Source organism: Ursus americanus, chromosome 27 (genome assembly GCF_024610735.1).
Source record: "Ursus americanus isolate L20-20 chromosome 27, mUrsAme1.1.p, whole genome shotgun sequence".
NCBI classification, from domain to species: domain Eukaryota; kingdom Metazoa; phylum Chordata; class Mammalia; order Carnivora; family Ursidae; genus Ursus; species Ursus americanus.
Genome location: NC_142153.1, coordinates 22,053,750 through 22,063,179, shown reverse-complemented (window position 1 = coordinate 22,063,179; position 9,430 = coordinate 22,053,750).

Below are 9,430 nucleotides of genomic sequence, written 5' to 3'. Positions count from 1 at the left end.
CTTCAAGTCCATTCCACCTCTTTCTGTGATTGAGTGCCATTTGTAATGTGTTGCAAAGTCAAGAAACATGATACATTTTTAAGACAATAACTCATTGAAATTCAGTTAAGAGGGTCTCAATCTTGGCAGTCTAATAGGTTTGATAGTCTTACAGATGATTTACTCTAAGATCGGAATGCTGACAGCTGCTTTCTTCACCTTCAAACCCTTCTTAACCTGCAGGGATTCAACCTCTTCACATGCATCCAAGTGAAAAGTGAGTGACTCGCCAACTAGGTCACAAGTGTAGAGAAAAGTGGCAGACAGGAGCAAAAATGGGGAATGGACTTGGGCAGGAGGCCAAAAGGGGAAAGAATATATATGTGTGTGTGTATGTGTGTACATATAATATACACCTTATACATACATATGGTGTATATACATACGGTATATGGTATATATACATATATATATATATATATATATATATATATATATATATATATATATATATATATATATATGTTTGGCTTCTTTCACTCAACGTAAGCTCTTAAGATTTTGTTGCTGTTTATTTGTAACTTGTTCTTTTTAATTGTTGTCTAGTATGAATACCACAACTTTTAATTAGCCATTCCCTAACCATATACGCTATTTCAATTTGAGGCCTATTATGAATGATGCTATGGACATTCTTACGTGCATTTTTCATAGACATATACATTTCTTTCTTTCTAGTGCATACCTAGAATTGGAATTGTTGGGGCATAGGGTAGGTGTATATTAAGCTTTACAAGATTCAGACAAATAGTTTTCCCAAGTAAGGGGACCAGTGCTAGTGACATGTGAGAGGTTCATTGTTTCACCGTCTTACCAACTCTTGGTATTGTCATTCTTTATAATTGTAGCTATCACAGTGAGGGTAAGCAATATCTCCTTGTAGTAGTATTTTAATTTTGTTTATTTAGAGAGAGAGCATGAGCAGAGGGAGGGGCAGAGATAGAGGGAGAGAGAATCCCGAGCAGACTCTGTCGAGCACAGAGCCTGACATGGGTCTTAATCCCACGACCCTGAGACCTGAACCTAAACCAAGAGTCAGATGCCCAACTGACAGAGCCATCCAGGGGCCCCTCGTTGTGGTTTTAATTTCTATCTTTTTTGGTATTAGCATTTTTTTAAATGCTCCCTGGGTGACTATAAGGTGCATCCAGATTTGCAACCACTGTCTTTAACACTGTCACTCAGAACTGAAGGCTTGCACCTGAGCTGGAAGGACAAGAAGTGTTAGGAAGCTGGGAGGAGGTAGCTACTGTGAGCCTGGGCTGCTGCAGTGGAAAACAGGAACAGCTCATGGGAGATGAGGCAGTCAAGAAGCAGAGGCCAGGATCTACCTGAACGTGGAAATCAGGAATGTTACTGTCAATATGTGGATGGTGAGAGAGAGAATCTCTGCCATAATTTAGGGCATTCATATTTGAGAGAGGGATAGTTTAAGCTGGGTTGTTTTATCCCTATGAGTTCATCAAGATTTCCTCATGAGGAAGGGAGAAAGATCCACAGGAACAGGTTTAACATTTGGAGCAGGGACACCTGTTCCACCTGCTCTCACCTTCCTTTACTCAGTTAAGAGAGCAGTTAAAGAAAACTCCTCCATCCACCAGGGCTTCATGGACAGTGATATCCAAAGAAGACATCCGGGCTTCAGTGCATTCGAGACTGTAAAAACAGATGATAGGGGCATTTGCTAAAAGCAGGACAGAAATCGCACATGGCAGTGGGAAGCAAATCAGAGGGGTGGTGGGTGGACTGAGTCACATACACAGACAGGGTACACAGACAGCACAGATCTGAGTGTCCCAACTGTGGAAGATTCCAGAAGAGCTCTGAGCATCCAGAAGTGCCAGGACCAGTGGGATTGGTCCTGGTGGTTCCCTTGAGTATCTGATTCCAGTTTGTTGTCCCTGAGACTTTCCTTTCTACACTGTGAGGAGGTGTGTGGAGCTGCTCCCTGAGTCTCGTGGGAGGTATGACAGAGATTTGTGACAGAGTTTCCTTGAGGAAAAACAAAAATTTTTCTGATCAAGTGAATTTTGGAAATGATACATGCCTACAAATTACATTATTACCTATTCTTTGAGAAGTCATGTGGTTTAAAAATATACAAATTTTAATTTTGCTTAACCCAATGTTTTCCAAGATACCTGATTACAAAGCACGTTGAGGGATAATGGTATCCACTGAACCGTGGATGGAAAACATTACCCCCAATGTATTTATTCTTGGTGTTAAGAAATTATCTAGCTGGTACACTTCTCTACATCACTCTAACCCACATAACTAAGTTTCCTTAACCCCACTAGAGGCTCAGTCCTCACAACTTCAGCAGAGAAAAACTAAGGAACACTACTCCAAAATCCAATCTACCTCAGCTGTAACTCCATCTATATTCTAAGTCAGGAGCGACAACGGAGCTCCAACCTGGTGCCTGCGAGTGTGCCTAATTCATAAAATTACAAATGTTCTCTCTTCCCTATTTAAGCTTTGTTTGGACAGCAGGTCTCAGATTCTAGCCCATCTAAGCTTAACACCCTGTCATGTTCACACCAGCCCTTCTTGGAACTGGAGCCATGAACTCCATAAACATGACAGGAATTTCATTTTTCTTACTGCCTCTCTAATAATTGTGAATTTCCTAGTTTTTTTTTTTTTCCCTGACACATTGTCACTTATTTTTCTTTTGCCTTGTAGAGAATCTCCATTCTCTCCTTATATCCCTTTCTGCCCGGCTGGTTTTCTTCTTATCCTATGTAGCTGATTTCACATGAGTACTTGTTTCTATCTGGTCTATATTATCGCTGCTGACCTGCATCCTTGGTTCTGAGCATCTCATTGGAAGGGCGGCTTACCGCCTATCTCCATCATTAGAGCCACAGATAACTAAGAGAGGGCCAATGAGAGTAACTAAGGGGAAAAACGATTTAATGCCATTTTGAGTTTAATAAAATTTAACCATAGAAAAGAAAGTCGAGTGGTAAGTTTGGTTTTACATTTTTTACTCTTTCTTTTTATCAATGAAAACGTCAGAGACCTCATTTCTTAAGAGACGTTTTATAGTCACATAGGTTTCTGTTCTCATTGATATTTACTTGGCTCGCCTTCAGTCAGTGTGGCTATTTCTGAGCAGAGATTCAGAAGAAGGCATTTCTTACCATTTATCCATGTGCTTATTATGAGTTTGACATAAACTGGCATGTCATGCTGCTCCATGAATGTCAGATTTCTGACACCCAGACCCAAAAGTTCCCATTTAAATCATGACTGCCTTATCTTCCCTGACAAAATTGAAAGCAAGAAACAAATTCTGCATCTAAGGTATGAAATTAATGTGATATATTTGACCTTTGTAAAGATGTGATATGAAGAGGCTAAGACTTAGCAATGCTTCAGAATCTAGTACCTTGGCAATCACTAAGCAAAAGGATATTCCCCTTCATTCTCCAGACATTGATAAGTATCTGTAATTGAATATCTAACTCTTGTTCCTAATGAAATTATATGTAAATACAAAATAATGGTAATCATTTATTTTCAAAATCATCTCAACATTAATTAAAATACATTTAATAGTCACCCAACTTTTTATTTCTCCTAGCTCTTTTCTGATGTTAATTTGTAGAGGTCAGGTCAGCTCAGTCCCAGTCTTACTCACTTGGCCCTAAATTTCCATTTATTTTTTTTCTTTTTTTAAAAGATTTATTTATTTATTTTAGAGAGAGTGAGCATGTGTGCACGAATGGGGGGAGGGGCAAAGGGAGACAGAGAATCCCAAACAGACTCCCTGCTCAGCAGGAAGCCCGACACAGGGCTTAACTCCACGACCCAGAGATCAAGACCAAAACCAAGAGTCTGATGCTTAAACCGACTGAGCCACCCAGGCACCCCTTTGATTTCCATTTAAATATGCACCAGCCTCCACCTCTCAGGCAGCATGCTGTTCGGAGGCTATTGAGAGCATATACGCCAGTGTCCCTTCCATTCTTCCCTCCACACTGTACAAGTGAAGTACCCAGAAATAACTAAATCCTGAAATGTTACCAAAAAAGACACCACCTTTCCTTTCCATGGGAAGACCGATTTGCCTATTTGCTCCCCTTGGCCTATCTCTTGGCTGGGAAGAGGCTGTAGGATAAAATAGTTTAGGCTGTGGGATCTGTTCATATTTGGATATATTAGCTCTGCTTTTTCCTAGGTAGGTACCCTTTGCAAAATTATTTTAATTCTGTAAGACTCAATTTTGCAAAGGCTTCAAACCTAGTTTGTATATGATCATACCACTTCTCTGCTTATAATCGTTGAGTAGCTCCCCATGACGTGGAGGAGCGAGTCCATTCCTTGTGGTAGAGCATTCAGGGCTCTTCATAATACGGTTCTCATCCTTAAAACCCACACTTATGCACTAGTGAGGCCCAATCACTGCCGATGACCTGCTGGGCAACCTTGGACAAATTCCTGGCCTCTCTATGCTCTACTTTCCACATCCATAAAATACATATTGTAATAATACATACTTCACATGAATGTTATAGTCAATATAATGTCTGACTCACATACATTTCTAAGAAATGATAGTTACTAGTATTATTAATTGTTTTTATTATTTTGGCTACCCTTTCATATTTGTGGTAGGCCTTGTCCAAAATATGCCTCTAGACATACATAAGTGGAAAATCTCAGTTACCACAATATAGACACAGATAATGCATGACTGTACAGAAATTTCAGAAGACACATGAAACTAATTCTGGAACATGGCACAGGGAGTGGCAGCATTACTGGTTTACATGGATGTGACCCATGTCCAGACAACGGCATGGCCCTCATGAGACTGAGAGCATCAGGGCCTGGGAGTGCCTTTACTCAAGGCTCCTTGGAGCATGTAGATTTGTCAGCCGTGCAGGGCTGCTGGCTGCTACTGTCAACCAATGAGGGTCATGAGGCAGACCTTGAGAAGCAGTGCTTACTCAGCAGTCCAACCTCAATCACATCCTTGTGGCGCTCAGTAAAGCTACGGAGCAGAACAGATCACTGTCCTTGAGCGGCAGTCCCATCCGCAAACCCAGCCCGATACCTTGGAAACACCCCTGTAAGCCTTCATTGCTCCATCTGCCTGAAAAGTCTGCCTCCCTTGACCTGTCCTCTTCACCTAAATCCTGTTTTCCTTAATTTTCCCAATAACTAAACGAAATATTACACTTCAGTGAAATATACCAATAGTAAAACTGGATAAAGATATTTAGTGGTAAGATGTCCTCCTACTGTTCATTTTTAAACCTGGCAGCAACATGGACAGGACTGGAGGAGATTATGCTAAGTGAAATAAGTCAAGCAGAGAAAGTCAATTATCATATGGTTTCACTCATTTATGGAACATAAGAAATAGGAAGATCGGTAGGAGAAGGAAGGGAAGAATGAAGGGGGGTAAACAGAAGGGGAATGAACCACGAGAGACTGTGGACTCTGGAAAACAAACTGAGGGCTTCAGAGGGGAGGTGGGTGGGGGAATGGGATAGACCGGTGATGGGTATTAAGGAGGGCACGTATTGCATGGTGCACTGGGTGTTATACGCAAATAATGAATCATGGAACATTGCATCAAAAACTAGGGATGTACTGTATGGTGACTAATATAACAAAATAAAAATTATATAAAAAAAAAAAAAAGAAAATGCATGTAAGCAGTTCTTTGTCCCTGGACAATTTAATTCCTTTCTGAAGGCCTTGGTCCAGAAGGCTTGTGTGTGTGTGTGTGTGTGTGTGTGTGTGTGTGTGTGTGTGTGTGAAACAGCCCCACCCCTGCCCTTTTACCCCCACCTCAGATCAAGTATTGCTGTTTATAACACTAATCTCAAGGAATCCTGACTTCCAGAGGCTCAGATGTAAGTATCCTTCAGAGCTTTCAGCTGTGGGCATGCAGCTTACGTAGGAAAATATGAACAGATATGAGAAGAAATGTGCTATTATTTTCCTGTTCTATTGTGAATGTTAATTAGGAAAAAAAATCTCTTTTTCCTTGTGCCTCCCTTTATACTTTCTGTGACTTGAGAACAAGAACTCTCCTTTGACATCCAGACACGCCAGGTCCATTGTAAGACAAGCGAAAAAGTCATTATTTAATGAATAAATAGATGTTTAGGTGAATGAATGGATGCTGTTTCCCTAAGCCTTCTTTCCCTTAATGTGCATGAAAAAACCGAACATTAAAAATAATAATGTCTAAATCTAGATAGGATATGCCTACGTTTCTTTATTTGTAATTGTATCTTGATTTAAACTTTCTTTCCCCCCCTCTTCTAAATAAAGTTCTCTGTCATATTCAGAACTGGCTAAAAGAGATTTTGCAAAACTCAGGGCATATGCACGTTTAATGGGAGCTAAAATGTCAATATTCATACCGCTCCGCTTCATTAAATCCACCTTCCTAGTAACTTGGATTGAGTAAAATTTATTTTTTTACAAGTCCCGAAATTGTGCTCGTGTCAGCAATGCAGCACCTGTTAGTCACCATGCACCCAGTTCACCTTTCCGAAGATACTGCTCAGCATTCTGACAGGCAAGGTTTATGACAGGCAAGCTGAAGGGGAAGGGGAGGGCTGTGCGAACAGCGGCATACAGCCGAGCGCTCGCCTCTCCCAGATTGTGTGTGCGGGGCTCTGAGTGCGTGAGGTCACACTGCCAACAGGCATGACGGGAGAGTGGGCTGCCGTGCCCTTAATTGGGTGCACATGCTTTGGCACCACGGTGCCCTGATTAGCACTGTGTGGGCCGATTGGCACTAGCCTGGAGCACAGCACCTTCGGGGGCAGAGCATATGGGAAGTGCAGATGTTCAAAGGGTGGCTTCACCCCATGTGCAGCCAGCAACCCTCCTTGAAGAATGATCGCATCCTATCTTGAGTTAATACATGCAGAAAGGATCTGCATGAAAGTGCTCTCTGAGAAAGAGCCTGATAGTTTCCTATTCCGAGACTCCCCCCTTGGTCCTCCTATCAGACACTCTGACTTTAAAATATGTGTCCTTGAAGCACACGAACATTCTTCCCTGTTCTATGACTGAAAGGGAAAAAAGATGATCAATAACATTACATATCAGAGAAAATCAAAGATTCTCCCACGACAAGTAGAATGGAAGCAAGCCAAAAGTTACCAGGTCATATAATTAAGCAGTATACATTATTAGGGTATTATTTATGCATATATTAATTAAACAAGTTTATGAAGCACCTACAATAGGCCAGAACATTGAAGGGATAATGGACCTAGGCATGCAGAAAAATGAAGGCCAAAAGAAGAAATTCATTTACTTACAAAGGACACAATGTGGCATGGTGAAATGTAAATTAGATGACAGCTAAGTAATTAGTTCCAATTCTTCCAATAATTAGCTGTGCTCCCCGGGCCTCAGTTTTCTCACTTAGAGCTAATCACATTCAACTAAATGATTACAAATGTCCCTTCCAGGCCTAAAATGTTATGAAGTTATATCCTTTATCTTCCTTATCAGGTAGCTAACTTATTCCTTAATTAATTTCCATTGGAGAATCTCAGAGTCTACTCTGTTCCAGGCACAGTTCTAGGTGGTAGAGACACTCCGGCCATAAGACACCTGAGCTTACATTCTATGTGGCAAGACAAATTTTAACCTAGAAGTAAGTGCATAAACAATATACTACTAAGGACTCATCAGGACTGTAAAGAAAAATGACACAAGAAAAGAAAAGCAGAGAGCACTAGGTAATTAATTTTGTAAGGATGATCAAAGTAGATGCTTCTATCACATTCTAGTGGGAAGGTATGAAGAATAAACACGAATGCTAGTCAATTAACAAGATAGTTTTCAATAGTGATACATATATATTTTAAAGGTAAGGAAGATGATAGTGAATGAAGGAGTGGGGCCGGAGCTCATGCCTGGCTTTCAGACCAACTTGGCGAGTTAGGATCATCATGCCAAGTTCAATGGAAATGACACGACAATTTTATCCCGCAGGGAGTGTACTCTGGTGGTTGCGTTTAGAGAATAGATTGCAAAAGGGGGTATGGTTAGAAGCAGGAGGGCCATGGGTGGTCCTGCAGAAGACCAGGTGAGAGACAGCAGTGGCTTGCACTGGAGGGAGAACAGGGGAAATGAAGTAAAGTGAGTAAGTTCATGACAGATGGGATGTGAGGGCCTAGAAAGAGAGAACATAAAGGATAATTCCAAATTTTCACTTGAGCAACAAAGAGGATTGAGGTATTATTTACCAAATGGAAGAGGACTTGGGGAGATTAAAAGCTGTGTAATAGATCTCCAGAGGTTGAAATGAGGAGGAGCAGGAAATGGGGTCTGGACTCCTGAGGCAGGAAGAAACCCAGAAGAGTGCGGGGCCATCTGTATATGCAAACTTAATAAAGGGTAGCATAGAAAGCCGAGCAGTGTTGAATGCCTATTTGAGATTTTAGTGATTAATTGAAAATTAGTCATTGGGATTGTGTGATGTTTTTGAGCAGTATACAGGTACTTAGCAGCAGTTATGAGGACAATTGATGGCTTTACCCGTGGCTGGACTTTTGTCTCATGAGTAGAACAGAGGGCAACACCAACACCAGAGTGAAGCATGTTTGCAAGGAAGTGGTTGTACTGAGGAGTCATTGGCTGCAATCCTCAAACGGCAATGGGTTGGGCCACACGTCTAATAACTGCCATGTAGGAACATGGCAGAAGTTCTTTCCTAGGCACAGCTCTTGCCCCAGGGGCACAGCCTGTGTCAGAGTCATAACTAAGAGAGCAAAGTACAGGAGTGGAATCATTAAACAAACAAGAGAGTGAACAAACAAACTGGGTAATGAAGGTCCAAGAATGTTTAAAGGAGAGGGAGTACGTGATAGAGTCAATGGGTTGGGGGTATCTATGTGCTTGTAGAACTCTACAAAGAGGTCACTTGAGTTTAAAAGAAGGAGGAATGAGAGGCACCTGGTGGCTCCGTTGGTTAAGTGTCCCACTCTTGGTTTTGGCTCAGGTCATGATCTCAGGGTCATGGGATCAAGCCCTGCATCAGGCTCTTTGCTCAGTGTGAAGTCTGCTTGTCCCTCTCCCTCTTCTCCTTTTCTCTCTCTCTATCTCCCTCTCAAATAAATTTAAAAAAATTTTTTTAAATAAACAAAGAAGGAAGAATGAAAGCTGGTTATGGGACAGTGAAATGTTTGAAATGCTAAAATGGACACTTCAGAGATTTTAGGAATACTGACCTCTCCTCTCTCTCCCCTCTGTCCTCTCTCCTGCTCTCTCTCTCTCTCTCTCTCCAAGACTGGGACAGCTGCTCAAAAACATTGACCACCCTCCTTTACCTGAAGTTCCTCGTCTCAGAAATCCATGCTTCCCCAAGTTAACAGTTAAAATGCACCTCCCCAGCTTC